This window comes from Chaetura pelagica, unplaced genomic scaffold, assembly GCF_000747805.2.
Source record: "Chaetura pelagica isolate M959 unplaced genomic scaffold, ChaPel_1.0 scaffold46, whole genome shotgun sequence".
NCBI classification, from domain to species: domain Eukaryota; kingdom Metazoa; phylum Chordata; class Aves; order Apodiformes; family Apodidae; genus Chaetura; species Chaetura pelagica.
Genome location: NW_009954102.1, coordinates 5,135,773 through 5,155,809, shown reverse-complemented (window position 1 = coordinate 5,155,809; position 20,037 = coordinate 5,135,773). Strand labels below are relative to the sequence as shown.

Here is a 20,037-nt window from a genome sequence, read left to right as displayed (position 1 = left end):
AGACACAGTTTCATCTAAATGTAAGTAAGTGCTGCAGAGGGAGGGAAGGAGTGAAAAATTAACGTCTTGATCCCATCAGCTGCTCATTTCCATTTCCACTTCGAAGCCTCATCCAGAATGGGTAAGGCAGGAGGGTCAAATGCCCATATTGTTACCTTTGCATTCTAGTACTTTAGGCTCTAGTATGGAAATATATTATTCTTACTATTCTTAATGCAATAGGTTGTAATTCATATCGTGCTGATCAGTGCACAGACATCCAGAGGAGCTGCTGCTCTCACAGTGGAGCTTCCTGGCTAAGCAGATAAAAGTAGACAAGGAACAAGAGGGAAGCAACAGAGGAGAGAATCCCAGCACAAGTTCCTGATCCAGACCTGCTTGTAAACACCAAAAAACCCTTCCCTAAACCAAACCTGCAGACCAAAAATCCAAATTTAACATAAAATAGCTAGTTTTGCTTCTCATTAAATAATTACCATGTATTTTAAGACATTCTTTTAACAGTGTAACTAAGTAAAAAGGAATAGTCCTTCTGGAATACAGGTTGGGTGGCCAGGGGGCTGTTGCTGTGCATGGCCCAAAGCTCACCCCAGTCAGCAGGAGCTTTCTGCCTTTGGGTGGGGATGTAGGTCAAGGTTTGGGAACTCTTGAGCCAAATGTGGTACCAGTTACAGCAAGCACAGAGGAGCTCTTCTGAGCTATTCCTGCAGATTTTCCTCAGAATACCTAGAGGGAATATTTGGCACCTTGGACTGTTCACCTTCCCTCCTTGATTTACCCAGGAGTACTAAAAATAATGTGCATTACACAGATGTGGCCATTCCACACCAGGCATGAGAAACTTCTACACTACATTACGACCATCTGAGTTCCCTCCTTGTACAGAAAGAAAGGAAAAGACTTTTGCTTAGAAAGTTTGTGTTATGAATCAAAGGTAAATACAAAGACATGCCAGAATTAAAAAATTAAGACTAAAAGGGTAGAATTCAACTTAGCAACCTTTATGCTTCCAAGATGTAACCAGCAACTTTTGAGCTAATTACTCTGCTTCACTCTATAATCAAGTCAGAGAAAAATGCACTTTCAGGGAGTAATTCACCTAACCCAATCTAAGGATCTACATTAGGACATCAGGAATTGCAACCTAGCTGTATCTATTTTGTTCCAATGAATATATGGCAAGCCCAAACAACTAGCTCAGACATAGATGTCTCCAAATTAATTAGTAGTTAAATCAGTGGTGATGGCATTCTGGGCTTGCAGTGATCAGTGCACAGTACCCAGTCATTCCAGTGGGGTTCTGGGTCTCTACTGATATTTTACATCAATATGAAAACCAAATGCCACGTTAAGGTAAATTAGCTGTTGACTAAGTCCACCATTTGTCCAAGCTGGTCCTTCAGAGACACACGTGTGTGTGTATAAGATCCTAGGAGGAAAATGATGGAATAACCTGCCCTTAAAGTATGTTTCATAACCTTCACCATTAGCACTCGTTATGCTCCTAAGGTTTTCAGAGTATAATGGTGAAGTATTTTATGCATGCTCTGATGCAAGGACACACACATATTATGCAATATATGTGTTCAGGGATATCCCTGAACCTCCACACAAGCTGGGAAGTCACACCAGCTGCACAAGGATTTCTAGTTACAGACAAACATGGGTTCATTTGTACTGTAGAAAATCAGCCTGCACAGGGAAGAGGGGAGGGAGAAGCAGCTCAGGGGGAACTCTCAGGCATATCATAGAACCCTTTTCAAAGTACCTGATCTTAAACTTAAATGGCAGTCCTTCCTCACAGCAATTTTATTTTTAAACACATCATAAAAACTTCTGATTCTACAAAATGGAAGGAGGCTATTAAAGAATCCCAATATTTAATAGTTTTAATACTAAAACTTAGTACTTTCATTACAGTCTGAATGTTCAAAGCAGTATGCAAACATTAATTATTCCTCACAGCAGCTCAAGGAGGCAGAAGATATTTATTATAAAATAGCCTCAATCTGCAAGTTCAGATTCAGATGCAAAGCTCCACAACATTTCAGTGTGCTTTCACTTCCTTTTGTAACTAAATCCTATTAAAATACTTAGCTTAAAGGTCTGGTTGTTTACTAAATACCACACATCAAATCAGGGGCAGGACCAGAATTAACTCTTCAGAGATCCCAACAACAGCTACTGGACAATGTTTCCCATTCAAAATAATGTTTCTATCTGCCCATGATCTTGCTATGTTATATATATTTATATATAATAGAAAAACTGACTCCCATTTCACCATCGAAAGCCTGCAGAAGATGTGTTTACACCTTGTAGAAGAAAACAATCATCTTTTCCTATGTTTACACAACATCCTATTGTCAGCAACAGCAGAAAATTCCTCAGGTGATTAATTCAGAAATGTACCCTCCTCTGTCATCACTCCACTTTACTGCTTTTGGAGGACAAACTGGGATTCAAGGAATCAGACGTGTTGGTATTTGCTGAAGCTCTGGTGGGAGGGTCAGTTTTTATAGGACTGCCCTTTGAACAAACATCTGGTTCAGAAATGAGTCAAGAGTCCCCATGTGCCCTGGAGAAGTTCCGATCTAGATTTAGATATGAACTTTAGATCTTTTTCATCTCTCTACTTCTGAAAGTTAAGAGTCGACTGGTCAGGCTCCTGGGAGCTAAACCAGCATAATGTTTTATTTTCTCTCTTGCTAATGCATCCATTGATTTTTCTTTTTGTGAAAACATTGATTTGGTTCATATTTTCAACAAGGACGGATGCCCATCTTCAGTCTGTGGGCACCTTTATTTATCCAGCTAACAAGAAGGAGAAAAAAACCCACAATCTGGAACTGAACAACCACATTGTTTTGCAAAGTCAGAAAAATCAATAAGAGTTCTGACTGAGCAAGGACATCCAGATGCCTACATGCTTCCTTGTGATAATAGCTTTACATTTCATTCTGGAAGGTAACAATCACTGTATGAAAATAATTAATTGTACAAACTCAGTTATCAGAATATTGAGCAGATTTGAAAACATTCTGATCTACAAGGTGTCCTAATGAGTAACTAGGTTTTAAAACTAGGTGTCCGTAGAAAAGCTGTTTCAGATTATGGGTCCTGCTGTGTTCACATCTTTGGAGCTGAAGATCAAAGAGTAGACAAATGCCTTTTTTAAGGAACACAACCAGGGATCATCTAAACTGCCAAAAATACAACACCATTGGGCTAAAAAAACCCAGTGAAAACATAACATAACAGCTTCATAACAGAAGCTGTTATTTCTTATGAAAACACAGGTGTGGTCTGCACTACTCTTTTAACATGAATTAATTAACTGAGGTCAGTCAACCTCATCTAAGGTCATGTCTGCTCCCTAAGGGGAGAGGGCTAATGACACTGTCTCTACTTGCCTAGTAACTTAGGAATCTTTTAGGCAATTTCAACCAAGTTTGGCAGAATAGTAGGGTTCATACTGATGTAAAAATCATATTCATGTAATGAAAATAAATCTGCACAGGAAGAAGATTGTGTAAGTGCTTCTACCAAGTGAAAGGCTCAATTTTAATTTGTTACCAGGTAACTTCTATTATTGAGGAGAGGTCAGGAATGGAGAGACATGAATGCTGCAGCTGGACCAGTCTCAGTTTCTTTTTACCAGAGGGTTCCTTCACCTGAGAATGACTGAGCTGGGAATTCTAGCAACCACGTAACATAAATTCACAGAACCAGCCCAGCTGTTTAGACATCTATGGTCCCAACAAAACCATGCCCCAAACCATTACCTATACAAAAGACAGATGGAGAGGGAGAACACCAAAGGCCCTCCATAGATAACCTGTCAAGCTTATGTGCCTGAATCTGGAAAATTTATCTGTAAAATTCCACTGCTAACATTAGCCATCTCAAAGGTAGAAACTGCACCTCAACCTGTCAACCAGGCTGCTTCTACACTTGATGGAGAAGAAGCAGTACCTCCAAGAATGATTCATCCCACCTAGTTTTAGATGTTAAAACTGCAATAACCTCCTGGAATTGCTGATCATTCTCAGTCATCTAACTTACAAAACTTTAAGAAGTTAACAACATTAATTTTAACTGCTAGACTGACAGCTTTTTACAGAACTGTAGTGAGGAGGTATTATCTCAGCCATCCATACTAAATGAAGTAGTCCAAATTGCATCCCAGGCTTCACTGGCTCCAGTGTTTACTGAATTATTTGGGTTTGCATTTTTGACACACTTCTGGAATCAGAAAACTGAGATCCCAAACCACGACAAATGTCTTTATTTCATTACCTTTTATCCTGTACAGTGGGATTCACTTACAAGTATGGAAGGGATAAATTGAATAGGTGACTTTCAAGAAACTGCAACTTTCATCTGAAAAGCATTCCATCACCTATTTTTCAATCTGTAAATACCTACAGAACATAAAGGCACTACATACACTTGAGACACTTTCAAGTGAAGAAACTACTTTCTGAACATTTGTTGGCAGCAAAAAAGGGACAGATATTCAGAAGGTGTTTCTAGGATATTATCCTGTTTCATGTTATGTAGACCAGAGATTCTTCAGGATAGGGACTGTATTTTGATGCACTTTAATGCAATCACCTCTCCAACTATGCCTCCTAATAAAACTGCTATTATACACCTGTCATTTGGTCCAGTTCCTAGGACTCTTTGAGGGCAGCATTTGCTGCAGATCCTGTTGTGGGGGGTTAGGAATTTGTGGGTCTCAACTTTTTCTTTTTTCTAAATATAGATTATTACAATGTCAGAATATTTCAATATTCTATCTGGAGAATGTCACAAAGGCAGGAAATTCTGATTTTGCCCCAATTTACCACCTGTAACTATTATTAATATATACTTTCAGTCTGAAAAATATAGTATTGGAAGTTTCTAGAAACCGTACAGAAGGCTTTGTCTCAACATTGTCACCTTCACAGAGTATAGAGAAAGACACAGTTCAGCAAAACAGAGGAGTTCAGCATAATCACATAGGAGTGGTGGGAGAAACACATCCATAAAGTCACAAACGACATCCCAGGTTGGTTTACACTAGCAGAGCTCCACTGATCTGAGTGGTGTTACTCAAATTTTAAATACAAACAGATCTCTTCAGGACTCAGTTCTGACACACTGTGGTAGAGCAGGACAACTCTGCATTCATAGAGTCACAGAATGGTTTGGGTTGGAAGGGACCTTAAAGACCATCTCCTTCCAACCTGCATGGGCAGGGACATCTCCCACTAGACCAGGTTGCTCCAAGCCCCATCCAACCTGGCTTTGAACACTTCCAGGGGTGAGGCCTCCACAGCTTCCCTGGGTGATCTGTTTTCCAGTGTCTCACCAACCTTCTTTCTAATTTCTAACCTAAATCTACCCTCTTCCAGGTTAAAGCCATCACCCCTTCCTGCTGCTACAAGCCCTTGTAAACAGTCCCTGCCCAGCTTTTCCATAACCCCTTCAGGTACTGGAAGGCCACTATAAGGTTCAGTGGTGTCCCTCCCAGCTCGTGGCTGAGCCTCTTGTTAAACACACCTGAGATGCGCTATGGAGAGATGAGGGCAACATATTGCTAGGCAAAGACAGTCAGTGCCTTTTGTTTCTGCTTCCCAGGGAAATGCCTGAGGCTCTCCTGAGGCTCATTCCATCCCAATCCAGACCTGTGCAAGCCAGGTATCTCACATCTCTTCCATCTTAACCTGCCATTTCAGTATTACCTCAAAACAGTTCACTGTTTTACACCTTTACATCCTTACAACAGCTCCCAGTCACCTGTAGTTACACCTGGCCATGCCCCTCCTTGCAACCATCCCCACAATAAGTACCACATACCTCGGATTTCCTTGCTTCCAATTCCAAAACAAACTCTTTTCTGGACAAATTTGCTGTCTCATCATTTTTACTGACACAAATTGTTTTCATTGGAAATGATGATTGTTGTAATGGAAATAAAGGTGTTGAAGGTGGGCTGGAGGATGTCTTCATTCCCTATGCTATGTTTGAGCAGTGGGTTGTCTTATGGTGTCCTGTGCAGGGATTTTGGCAACTGAACTGAGAAGGGGAGCATGGCTGTTCATGGGAAGTTTCAACAACAGAGCTTTATTGCCACTGGGAACACACACTGGGTTTTATCCCTGCTAACTTTCCTGTGATTAATAGAAAAAAAAGGCTTATAAGGAAAGAAAAAGGACTGGCTGGCTTAGACTGTATTTCTCCTGACAGTTTACAGCCACTTTAGAAACAATTATTAACCTTTTAAAGGAATTTTCACTCTAGAGGGGTAGTAGGTGAAGAGACCCGGGGTCCATCTCTGCAATGTATCAGCTCTTCAGCCCAGTTTTTTTTGTTGTTGTGTAAAAAGGCAACAGGGAGGATCTGAATGTGCCATTTGTTGCCATGACAAACAATCACTGACTCATAGAAATAGAGGGATGGTGGTCACTTCTTAGTTCCTGTTACCACAGTGAGGGTTGATCTTTCCAACACCAGCAGCGTCGATGCTTCATTTTCTTCATGTATTATATACTCATATATCTTTAATGTGGAGTAAGAGCAACACAATCAATTATTTATGATGCAGCTGACAGCATGCAATGAAGATACCACAGACAACTATTCAATAATGCATTACCCAGCACTTATATATCAGTGTTGTGGACAACTACAACAATATGAAAGAGTCTTGCACTTAGTTTGACTTCACAGCCAAGAAAATGACAGGCAATTGTCTAGTTCACTCTACTGAAAGGCATTATTCTGTCCTAACAGCTTTATAGATTTGCATATTTTTAAAAGAGAGGGGGAAAAAAGTAGATTTACCCTCAAGGAAGATGTAAGGCTTAATAAGCATATTCTACTTTCATTGTAGAGAGACTAAAACAATTCCTCTTTTGCCACAAAACGGTAATTTTATTTCTAGGGTTTGATTCTGTTACCATTGCAAAATTCAGCTGTAGAATATACATGCTCTGCAGCATAAGGCAAAATTAATTTGAGTAAGCATGGCAGAATCAGGTCAGTCTGCGTATGCTAATGAGCAGGACAATAGATGTCTAAAGCAACATTTTAGAGAATATATTACTACGGAAATATCTGGCGTCTTCTTAATTTCTACCCCTAAAAATCACGTCCTGTGACACAGGTTCTGGAGGGACAGGGAAGGCTCCTACTGGGCTAGGTCTTTCTGGCCCTGCCTCCCAGTCCCAGCCAAGAAGCACAAAGAACATTTCCAGACCACAGCTGAAATGCAAAGAAGACATTTTGCAAGATTTCCCACCCAAACACATCTAACAGGACTTAGCAACGACCCTGTTCTTAAATAAGGAGACAACCAAAAGTATTCTTGGGAAAGACAGGCACAAACAAGATGCAATCAGAGAAGAAAACAGTTTATAAAAATGGGTGTTGACTGAGCCATGAAAGAGCACACAGTCAATATGCCAAGATTATATATACTCCAAGGAAGTCTGAGGCAGACACAGCCATTCCATCATGGTCTCATATGTACAGAAAACACACATCATGCAGAAGTTACATGCTTTTTATCCAGGGTATCTGACTTTTTGATCCAGACTGATCAGACATCCCTGTAATACATCTTATTTTAGAGACGTGGTGAAACCTTCCTGGCTGGCATTATGCAATATCCCCTCCCTTCACAAGTGTTCAGAGAATTCCTGGGGAATTGCCTCCTCCCACCCGCAATTCCACGTGGGAAAAAGAAATGTGACTTCACTGGCACCAGTTTGGGGCCACCATGGGGTCTCACTCCAGGCTCAGGCACAGTTTCCAGAGTAATTAGGTGAAACACACTGCTGTTTCACTCAGCAAATCCCTCACTGAAGAGCAGAGAAGAATAGGTATCCAGGTGCTGCACTCTCACAGAATCACAGGGTGTGAGGGGTTGGAAGGGACCTCTAGGAACACCCAGGAACCTCCAGGAACACACCTGCTTTCACAAAAAATAGAATTTTGGCAGTACTGTTTTCAATATAAACAGTGTTTTATGTGCTCCAAGGCAGTCCCTGGAAGTGCCATAAATATCACTCTGCCTGTAAACTGTGAGACTATGTTCTGAAATAATACTACCTACTAAATTCTTCTCTTGCCACGTTTATTTCCTATTTTTGCTCATCGTTACTGGTGCTGCAGATTCTCATTGGTGTAAACTGGCACAGTTCCCCTGATATTAATGAAAGTACAAAAAAATACATGTAGCAGTTTAAGGCCTGGATCACGGTAATTTAAAACTAAGTTGAACGATGCACTCGGGACTATTCTCCAGAGCAGAATCCTGCAAGAATACAGAATAGTGTAGATTTGTGATCAGAGCAAGAAACTGGATGTCACCAGACAGCTGTGCAAGTATAACTCACCTTCATTTTATTCCCTGTGAAACAACGACTGTAGTTTCACCAAGGTCAGAAAGAGAGTTGGTAGCATATCCAGCAATAATATTAATTAATATACTTTGCCTTAGGTATCTCGAAAGGTTTCAGTCAGTAAGCCTTGAAAGTATCTTCAGTGGAAAGGAGCTATTAACAGCACAGTTTGTTTTTATAAATAGGCCTTTTCCATCTCTACGTTTTGATCTTGGTGATCTTATAAACAAACTATGGAAAAAGTGGCAGCTGTTGTCTTGACAGATGGGGCTGAGGCATCAGTCCCCTGGACAGGAGACAGTCGTCTCTCTGGAGAACAAAAGGAATTTTCAAGTCTCTGCATCTATTTTCATCAGTTTAACAAGCCACTCGTGTCTTGGATCAGTGAAGGGAAGAAGCAAGGAGAATGCAAAATAAAGGTTTCAGGGGAAACATCTCAGAGAAAGGGGTGAGAATCAGATGAGTATCAACTATTAGTGACTTTCCCCCTTGAGTTTTACTGAAGTGACAGACAGAAAAGGAATCAGACGTTTCTTACAGAGGCAATGGAGACAAACAGGCTCTTCCAGAAGGTGGGATACAGGAACCCTGTGCACAGAGTGAAGCACAGTCTGTAGTCAGCTTGCAGTATGGAGTAAGTACAAGGATGCACCTCAGTTTTCAGTTTTTCCTAGAATTTAGCATCATCATCTATTTCAGGTGTAGAGTTTTGAATATGATTTTAAGGACAGACACAAGTCTGAGAAGGTTCATCCTTTTTAAAGGGTGCTTGGTAGGGAGGGAGCTGCTGCCCACCTTTTCTAGCATAAACACTTGCCAGAAGCACCACAACTTCAACTTTGCCTCAAGCTTGAATTTAAACTCATGCTCTTCACCTCTTCTGATGTTATCCTCCTCATTAGACAATCAAACATTCCATGGCATCACCATCTGTGCTCCCACTTGAATCTGTGTGGTAGCTGGAAACGGAGAATGATCAAGTTAGCAGAAAACTGAGGAACTAGCAATTAGGGAGATTAGTGGGATGGACTTGCTGAGTAAGCTATGTCTGATACTGTGTAGGGTTTGTCCCTGCATTGTTCTCATGGACTTCAGCAGGAGTCTGAGGATGGACTGCACAGACTATTAACATTTTTCCAAAAGCAAAAGTATTTTCACACACAAAAGACACTGTAAACTAAACCAGTTTAGATTCTAAAAATACAATTAATAGTCAGTCCATAGACACAAACAACAAATATAAACATTGCCAAAAATACCTCAACAGCACACCAGAGTGGAAAACAACACAAGATGAGAGTGGACTGAATAGTGAAGCATTACATAGAGAAATGTTTCAGGGTTGAATGGAATGAAAGAGTGAAACATTTTGCTTCAGAAAATGAAAAAAAAAGTATTGTGTCCATCTGAAATGTTTTGTCTTCCTGAAAATACATTCCTTTCTTTCTAGATATTAGTATGAAGTATTTCAATTGAGCTTTGATGAGGTGTGGGGAGTTCTTGAACACCACCACCTTTGCAATTAACACCAAGTACTGTTCAGCTACATCCAAGCTCAAAAGACCCTGAAGCTATTAATGGGAAAACACAAAAGGAAAAGAGAAAAGTCGAAATTCCTAGGGAGTGTGCTGAAGGGGAGACATATTGGATAAAATTCAAGTATCCCAACAGCCAAACCAGACCAAAGAAATGCAAAACTAACCTAAAATTTGGATCAAAGAAGCTGAGATTTATTTGAGAGGGATATAGTTACCTGTTCTAAAATAATCACTCACTCAGACACTTGGAGGTATTCTACATAATTTTTTACATCAATTTAACAGATCATCCCTGACCAGGTAACATGGTTTACTCAGTAATCCATGCTATGCAATGTTATGGAACATGTAAATGCTCCATTCATTTAGGCTGCTGCTTCTATTTTCCCATTTTGCACTGGAAAGAAAAAGGGTTGTGGAAGTTAATTTGTCTGAGCTTTGGGTACCATTTTAATGCTTAAACACTTATCTGCAGATTTACTGGCTGCCTGCATAGGGAGTTCCAGTGATTCCACTCACAAAGGCAGCAATCACTCAGGCTACTAGGACTTTGAAAATCATTCACCAGAATGGTGTGTCCTGGCTGTTGATGTCATCAAACAGCTGCCAGGGAAAAAATAAAAAATAAAAAAATAAAAAATTACGTAAAGCCAAGGGACTTAAGTAATTTAAGTTTCATCCCTGTAGATTCAACTCAAAACTGACATAAGTATGTACCTCTCTCCTGAGAAATCAAGTTTATCGGTGGCCTTTTCCAGAAAAAAGGATGCAGAAAATTTAAGTTTCTGGGTTTATCTAATCTGTGTTCCCTAATACAATTGAAAACCTCGAGCTTCTGCCTGCTCACGTGACCAAAGATTGCTAAGGGCACAGCCAGGCAAGCTTAAGCCATAACTATTTTAACAGGAACAAACTACACAAAAGCATGTTCTGCATCTCATTTCACAGCTCACATGCTCTGCACAGTCTGTGGGCTGAGGCAGTATCCTAGAGACAGAGAGCACCACATATTGCATTTCGTCTATTATAATTGTCCACTTAGCACAATAAAGATCACAGTGAAGTAAAAACACCTTTTTCACCGAATCCACACACCAGTTTTGGCATAATTTTATTGCTTTCAACTTAATGATCTGCCCTGAAGACAGGACACGTTGATTCATGAGAACCCCCCTCATCATTTCTTAGTCTTTACTCACATGTAATTCAAAGACTTCTCCTGTATGTCCATGACCTTGGCTAATGCCCCAAATAAACCTGTCCTTTACAGCTTATGATGTGCTCCTAGATGATGGCTTTCAAATATCTTAAGTCTTTACCAGGTCTCTGCTGAGATCATTCACCAGCTGCATTTTCATGTTGATGAGCTGAAAGGCTTATGTGAGTTTTGGTTTTGTCTTGTTTTGCATCAGTGACTCGTCTCTCCTGCACACATCATGGGGTGACAAGGGTGCTCAGGAAGTACCTGTGGCTTTTCCTGACCACCAGCTTTGCAACAATGCCCCACAAGCCATCTTTCTGCTGCCTTGCACAGTTACTTTGTGCTCCCATCACACCTGCTTCTGCTATGAGCAAGTACTTCAATTTTGAAAATGTTCAGTGGAGAATCCCACAAGCCATCTTTCTGCTGCCTTGCACAGCTACTTCATGCTCCCATCACACCTGTTTCTGCTACGAGCAAGTACTTCAATTTTGAAAATGCTCAGTGGAGAACTTCATGTCAAGCAGGTTAGGGCATGTAATCATGACTTCTGTTTCTGTGCTCCTTCTGCCCTACCATACAAGTTCCATGAGAGCAAGACCACTATTCTCTGCAAGCCTGCAGCATTAGCCTCTCCTCTGCCTCCAGTGAAGTGTAGCAAGTCCCTCATGGATGGAAACCTGACCTTTCTTACAGGGTACTGCTGCCTGCAGCACATCCTGAATGCCAGCCTGAACACCTGGGGAAGGAAAGGTATCTAAAGGCAGCATGTTATTTGCTGGATCAAAAGCCTAAGCCAGCCATAACAATTCTGGTTGTTCAATTCTTCATCTATACCTATTTCAGTGATTCTGGGGTGCTTTGCCTTTTAAAGTCAAAACATCATCTGCCTTGCTTGTGCACTGTGTGCCCCAGTGCTTCCCTCCTGGCAAGAGGGACTATACACTGCCTAGTGTCCTTATGGAATGTCACTGTTTTCCTCCCTGTTCACAGCCACCTTAGAGAGGTCATCACATGTTTTAAAGTCCAAGATGGTTGGTATGTGGGAGCCAATTCTCCAGGCAAAAAAACCCCACACAAAAACCATATAAATCTTTGCAGAGCTAGCAAATAAACCAGCAAGCCCTTCTGTGATTTGCCCTTTGTATTAAGGTGGTTTCCTTAATGCAAACAGCCTTTTCTGCAAAGATCTGAATACCTGACTCTGGAGATTATGACACCAAACTCCTAAACAGCAAATCTCAAATTAACATTTTATGAAGCACGTTTATCAGTGTTTTCCCATGGGTTTAAAATAGTGTGGTTTTGGGGTTTTTTTAAGTGATTTATAAACCAGCTGCATTTGGACTGCAACATTACCTTAATCTGAGAAGCAATCTTTGGATCAAATAGAACAGCCTGCTTCTGTTTAGGTGTAATATTTTTTCTACTTCTGCTACACCAAATGATGCGTATAATACAGCCACAGTGCACCTCAGAATGAGCCAGAACTCAAACAGTGTTTAGTTGCATCTCTTTAAATGGAACAGCTTTACAGGGCCACGAAAGCTAAATACTGGTGCATTGCAGATTGTAATTTTTAGCTACTGCAACACCACGTCTTGTTTTGATGCCTACTGCCAGATGACATCATCTTGTAGCAACTTTTTAGTGGAGCAGCCAAAGCTGCTTCTCCCAGGATACTGTTGACTAGAAATCCAACAATTCCATATATGTTGGGGTTTTTTTTCAGTCTTCCTGCTGCAAGCAAGACAGAAAGGGGCTAAGAAGGAGGAGGAAATTATAGAATCATAACAATAAGGATGATCAGGGATGGCCCTGGGAAAGACAGGGATGCAGATACTGCTGCAGTACCTACAGCCTAAAGCTGTATCATATCTACACCCAACACACACATAAGAGACATCAATTCATCAGAGCTGGCGCACGCCTGGATAAATACAATTCTTTTTTCCTACATTAGCTGGAGCTCTGTGCCAGGTTCTCTATCTTGTAATCTAGTAATGGCCAGAGATTAAGCCCTAGCACTGAAAAAGAACAACAGAAGGGCCTTGTTTGCCATGCTGCAAGGATGATTTCTGCTACAAATGCCTCCCAGCCTAAGAGCAGGACGTCAGGCTGTCAGGGACCACGAACTGCAGATCCTGGCTGTGCGTCTGAATAGATTTGTCTTCGCCTCCACGTCTAGTCTGAATTTCAGAGATGCACTGTGCATGTTCAAATCAAATACCAAATCTTCTCTGGGTGAGCTCCAAGACCTGCGTTGACTCTTGGTATTGCTTAATAAAGAGGGGAGGCCAATTTAAACTATGTTTTGTTGTCATTTTTTTCAGATGATCTAATTCTTTGCACAGCCATAAAAAATTATACAGATTTTCACACCTGACAAGAAGCTGAGAGTGAGCATTTCTAGCTATGCCACAAGGTATGTTTTCACTTTGAGGCAGACAGGCTTTGTTTCAGTGACTGGGAGAACAGGTTATCTGATCCCTAATTTGTTTAACAGTCCACAGAACCTTTTCAGGCTGGTGCCCAGATATGATCTTTACTTCTGTCTTTGTGGTGACAGTGCTACCACTCTAAGTGCATTGGGCCATGTCTCAGTTTGGTTGCTTATATCTCATTCATTTAAGCTCTCACAAGAGAGCACAAATCAGTGTCACGTGTACTTTTAAGGTTATAAGAATTTCTCAACCTTGTTCCAATCTCATTCACAGCAACTTACTTGGCTAAAGTGTTAAAGAATGCAAAGCAGGAGTGCTACCTTTTTATCTGCTTCAGAAGCCTTCATGGAGATTAGGAGGTGTTGCTCTGAGCTCTCCCAGTTCTATGCCACCTTGCTATCTGGACACAACAGTTCATATTTTAAGCCTGGGTAAATCAGCTGAACCTCATAAAGGTCAACAAAGCAATGCTACCTTGTCCCAGCTGAAGAGAAATTCTCACTGAGCCATTCCAGAGATAGGAGACTTAGAATACAGGGTTTTTCCCACCACACACTTTCCTATAATAATTTTCTACCCTCCTATGCAGTTTCCCTAACTCCATCAATATCAATTTCAATCCCTAACATCAATATCAATTTCTTGCTATACTTTTTTTCTCACTCACTGTATTTAATAAGAATCTGCCCTCCTGGAAGCCAGAAAATTAGTATGTCCTAATCCTTGCACCAGTCACTTTTTCTAATGTGTATTTATTTTGTTGGTTCCAGGACTAATAAACCTTGGTGAGATCACAAAAGATACAGTAAGAATATTTACTGAGAACTTCTCATCCCTTGCAGTAATAAACAGCACACCTGGATCCAAACCCTTCGTCTGTCCTTGCATCAAAAGCCTTCTGAGAAGGTAAGAAGGAGAAATGATCTAGCTTCTATCAGTGTCCTTGCATATGGACTTTGAAAGGATCAGAATTCAAGAGAGGTGTTTGTGGTCTAATTTGTATGAAGGAAGAAAAAAAAAAAGAGCTGTGTATGAGACATGAAAATAGTTGGGCTTCAACACTTTTCATTGCAAAAGCAGAACAGCAGGTGCTAGATGGTCAGGGACTGCAAGAATAAAGGAGGACCTTGTACAAGATTTCCCACCACAAACGTAACAACTAGTGGGTTGGCTGAACACAGAATAAAATTAGTAAGTTCCATTACCTAAGATAATGATTGGTTTGGTTTTTGGTGTTATTTTTTTCTTTTTTTTTTATTCACACAAATTCAAAGTAAACTGAGACAGGTTTAGTTTTGCTGGTTTTGCTGCACTGGTGAGACTTTGCTAAAAAAAGGCAAATCAAACCAGAGCTCCCTACTCAAGTTTAACCCTATATTAATAAAAATATCCATGACCTTGAGATACTCCTACATTAAACAGTCTGAGTCAGGGCAGTCTCCCTGACTCATCCAAATTGCTTCTCTCAGTTTGGGTAACTTGGAAATAACAGTGACACAGATGTCACAGGAGGGGCTGTAAGTGATACTCGTATTAACACCTTCAATTTTGGAAATTTGGTGTGCCTGTTACAGACAGCTAGGGGAAGGAAGGCAAAAAATAAATAAATCAAACTCTGGCTTCTACAGAGACAGCCCTCCCTCCCTGTGAGTGGGGAGAGTGCCAAGGAACAAATTGGATAGTGTGTACAAAAGGAAGAAAACCCTCTATCCTGCTGTTTACTTGCACTGGCACCTGCATTTGCCTTAGGGGAGTGCCAACCCACCTCCAGGAAACTCTGACCCATCTTGAAGAGATTTGTCCTTTACTACTGAAAAAAAAAAAAAGAATCAGGAGAGGCAGTAAGAGATGATCAGATTTAACTTTTGCTGGCCTAAAGCCAAATATGCAAGCAAAAGCTTAAGAGAACTTTCTTCTGATGCCTCTGTGCCAACAATAGATGTGGACAGGACAAATATTTACAGACCTAAAGTGGGGGTGGGGGGGACAGCACGACTAAATGGGAGGGGAGCCAGACTCTGCCTGAAGTGCTTATTGTAGTGATTAGCCCGTGGTGGTGTTATGGCCCTGGAGTGACTGCTTCCCTCAGCCCAGACAGGGCTGGCACAAGATATCTTTTCACACGTACTGTACCATGCTGTCCTCCCTTTCCCTAGGGGGTATTAATAGCAGTGGAGTCATACTGTACATACTACAGTATCACCACCAGGCAAGGCTGCCAGTAGGCTAAAGCACATTCAAAACAAACAATATGATCTTGGAGACCCAGAGGAGGTGTTGTCTCTTGTGCTCCATCCCCTCCCTCTCCCTAAGCATCTCTTCAAGGCCACCTCTTCTCTGTCAGTGTCTCTCTTCAACACCAAAATGTTTCTTAACATTACAGAAAAATGAGTCATTAATTTGACTGAGAGATGTCTCTTACTTTTATTTTCCTTTGAAAACAGAAAAGAAATACAACAGCAATAGATGTGTGCACCTGACTGTGTCCCTTCCTCCTCTGTTCTTTGTTGTTCACCTGCCTCAGCTGTCTAGGAATGACAGTTTCTCTTAATCTGGTTTTTGCACCGTTAAGCACAATGGACCAGTTGAATGATGCTCTGATACAAACATAATCAGATCATCTTTTCTTTGTTCCCGGAAACAATGATGATGCTATGAAATAACAATGGTGGGAACATCTATACTGGGGGGAGGCTGGGGATGAGAGTGTCTGAGAGCAAAATGTTACCCGAACACACAGGCACTGAAAGCAACCGAAGGATTGTTAAACTGGTGGTTTAGTGGGGATGACTAGCTAGCTCATTTCTTACATTTCCAGAGCTGATCTAGTCACCCCACACTTAAAATTGCCACGGATAAATTCAATCTGAAGATCTCCTCAGCTTTGCCTTCCTGGATATTTATGTCTGAAACCCAGGAACTGCCACTGGTTGATCACTGCAAAATAGATCTTCAGCAACAAGGACCTTGAAATGAACAGCCACATCCTGTAGCATCTGATTACAGGGGTTTAATTGCATTATGTTCAACCATTTAAAAAGCAATTACTCTGCTTCTTCCTACACACTCGTGTTTACTAGAAGAACTGAAAGAAGGATCAGAGATGTATGGACAAATACAGAATATTTCTGAAAAAGCAGTTATGTAATAAAGAATTAAACATTCACTGGGAGATCAAATAATGACATATCTTTTTTTTTCTCAGTCATCTTCAAGTCCTAAGGCCCCACTCATGCCCAGGTTGCAGATGAATAATTTTCTATTTACTTTTTCTCTTAAGAAATTAAAACCAATACCGTAAGCCCTGCAAACCTCACAAACTGCAGCAACATGCAGCCTCCAAGAGGCAGAGAAACATTCTTCCTGTGTAGCCCTAAGAAGACTCTCAGAGCAAACAGAACCCTATGTCCTCACAGATAAAGCAGTTTACCTTGTGAGAGTCTCCTATCATATTGCAGAGCACCAGGAGGGTGTTCCTTGCAACTGCTCTACAGTGGCCCTTAAATTCCTTGCTTTCTCTCCTCCTGGCCCCTCCATGCAAGGAATTAGGTGGGCATGTCCTGATCACCTGCAAAAGCTAAATCATGTTTTGGACATTCTTGTCATCAGGCTCTTGGTCTGCACAAAGTAAGAGTAAATACAAGAAGGGATAATCTGGCCAGTGAGGCCAGTAGCAAGCTCTGGGGTTGGCTCCAGAGCCAGGCTGGTATTTCCAAGTTGAGCGAATGGCTCTGACATGCAGCCTGGATGCTGCTCCATCAGTGTTTCATGTGGGGCCCCAGGAACCAGCTCTCAAAAGCTGCCTGTGTGTGGCATTGCTACTGCCAAGTCAAACAGAAGTGTTCTCAGTCTAATCCTAAAATTTGTCATTCTTTTCCTTCTGTTCAGAGCTCTTGTTTCTGTTTCCCAGTCAGAAATCTCTAGGCAGGAGCTGACCTGTCTGATCCCAGCTGGGGTCTGAGCCAACACGGATTATCACCAGTGCCGAGCTACAAAATCATGGCTGGGGCATGTCGAGGTCATGGATGTTTCCTCAGCTGAAACTGCTCGCTTGCTCTCCCTCTCTCCTTCCTAGCTGTGTATCTTTGACCTAACTTCCCAGCTTAGAGAGCTGGCTGTGCTCTGAGACGAGGGGTATTTCCACCCTGCCTGCCGGGGTCACCCAAAGGCTGCCCTGGGGATCAGACTCACTCTATATTCAGACTGCAAAACCACAAGTGCCACCCCAGGCGCAGCCCAAGGGACTCTCTGTCTGGCAGCTGAATATTCCGCCAGGAATATTCCACCCGGCCCAGCAGACAGCCCTCGGATCAGAGCCCTGGCTCCCACTCCTCTCCTGCTCCCAGCCCCTCTCCCCTGCAGTGCAGACATGGCCTGGGGTGGGTTCAAGAAGGAGAAGGTGCTTCTCTCCAACATGGCAGACCCTCCTGAGCTACAGGCTAAAAGCACCACGTCTCCTAAGCATGTGAATCACACACATACACATCATAAAAGGCAGCAAAAAAAGCTTTATTAAGCAAACTAATAAGTATTTAAACTTGCAAGCCAAATGGGACTGATCTTCATTTAACGTAGCCAGAGGTGTTTAAAACTCCCCTGTCTCCTTGACTCAGAACATCCAACCCAGTAAAAGCTGAGGAACACTCGGTGCCTGCTGCAGAGCAGCACACAATCTGCTTTTAGCTGCAAATCTATACAAAATGCAGGATGGATCAGCCAGATTAAAAACGTCATGCCTACCAGGATAGAAGAATGTAATATCTGGTCTCACAGACACCTTCTGTAATATAAAAATGTTGGTTGAAGATATGAGTTTCTCTCATTACCTCTGTAATGCTCATACCATATATATCAACACATTTGTGTCAGAAAGCACAATGCTAGCTACAAATGGCAGTTTTTGCATGTAAATTCAGAATAAAGGGCAGATATTTTAAGGTAATTAGGTGTCTACAGATGCAGTAGTCATACTGTGGACATTTCAAAGACATCTAGGCATCTAACTCCTCTAGTTTCAACTAAATTATTTTAAATTTCTCCAACTTCTCCCCAGACACAAAGCACAGTTATTGCAAAGTTACAGCAATTAACATCACTCCAAAGCCTAAACGTCTCACTTTAAAAGTTCAGCTTCCAAAGCTGCAACACTGTGTGAAAACATGTATGACATTTACCCCTTTAAAAAAAACAACTCTTAAAAGCAGGGAAACAGGCAGGCAAGAACATTGCACAGTTTATCATGTCTGCATAAAACAAAACATGTACTATTATCCTCTGTTACGAAGAACACACACTGCATCACAGCAGGCAGCCCTAATTCTGATCTGGTGATACTGAAAGTATTGTTCTTCCTAACCTTAGTGTATTAGTATTTTAAGAAATACTGGGTAGTGGAAATATCAGTTACTGCGTGTATTAACAAGACATTCACCATTATTCACGCTTACATTTTGATAGAGTACTCAGGAACACCAATTCTGAGTCAGATTTGACCTGGCAATTCCCATGGAACAGACTGAGGTCCTACTTGGCTGAACTTGCTCACAAGGCACATCCGTCATTTTAAACCTAAAATTATTTCTGCCCTTGTCAACCTGCTATCTCATTATCTCACTATTCACTGACAAAAGAAATGATGAATTGTGAACACTGGGGTACAGGGAACCAAATGCAATCAATAAAATTAACCTCATCGTGTCAGTTTTGCATAGCACAATGAAACCCTCCAGCGGGGCCTCTAGGAGTTACCCTAACACACGTGAAGAATAGCTGTGTTGTATTGAAAATAATGATGAATATATCCTTCAAGAATGAAATCCCTATCATAACTGGTGGACAGCAAAATCAGGGCTACAGGAGGAGTTCCAGTTAAGGGTTATTGCTGCGTGACATTAACAGGAGAATTATAATGTCCCTCACAAAGGTTTAGTTGTGTATTTGGTTTGATCGCCAGGAGATTCCCTCTAGAAAACACTCAAAGTGGGTATAATTTTCTACTTAGAACAAAACTATTACAAAATCAAATTAAAAGTCTTATACTCAAAGCACAAATGGGATGAGGCTGTATTTTACCAAAATATAGGCTGGGAGGCTATCTATGCCTCTGTTATTTCATGTAATGTCTACAGTGCAGCCAGGCACTGGGAAACACAAGGAGGTCCCATCAGGCACAGACTGCACCACTGGCACAGCCCTAGGATGTCCAGCAATCGTGGCCCCAGCATTTGTCCCCAAACTACCTCCAGTGTTAGAAGGACTTTACAATCAAGGCAAACTCCTCTCCTAGGTACACATAATATTTTTAGATGGGATCATTTTATTTTGCAGACACTGTCTCCAGAATTTTTCCATGTGCTCTCCAGTGTGGCTATTTTTATGGTTACCATACACAGATGTCCTTGAGGTATGCTGGAAGCACAAGCTGTGAAGGCTGCTCACCAGTGTAGGGTTTTCTTGTA

At 41.4% G+C, this 20,037-nt stretch overlaps 1 protein-coding gene across 1 annotated transcript in view; it reads right to left on the bottom strand.

Moving 5' to 3' along the window:
- The window catches only part of LOC104392970 (peptidyl-prolyl cis-trans isomerase FKBP1B-like), a 42,457-nt gene that overhangs the window by 2,757 nt on the left and 19,663 nt on the right, over window positions 1–20,037 (bottom strand). The window lies entirely within an intron of this gene.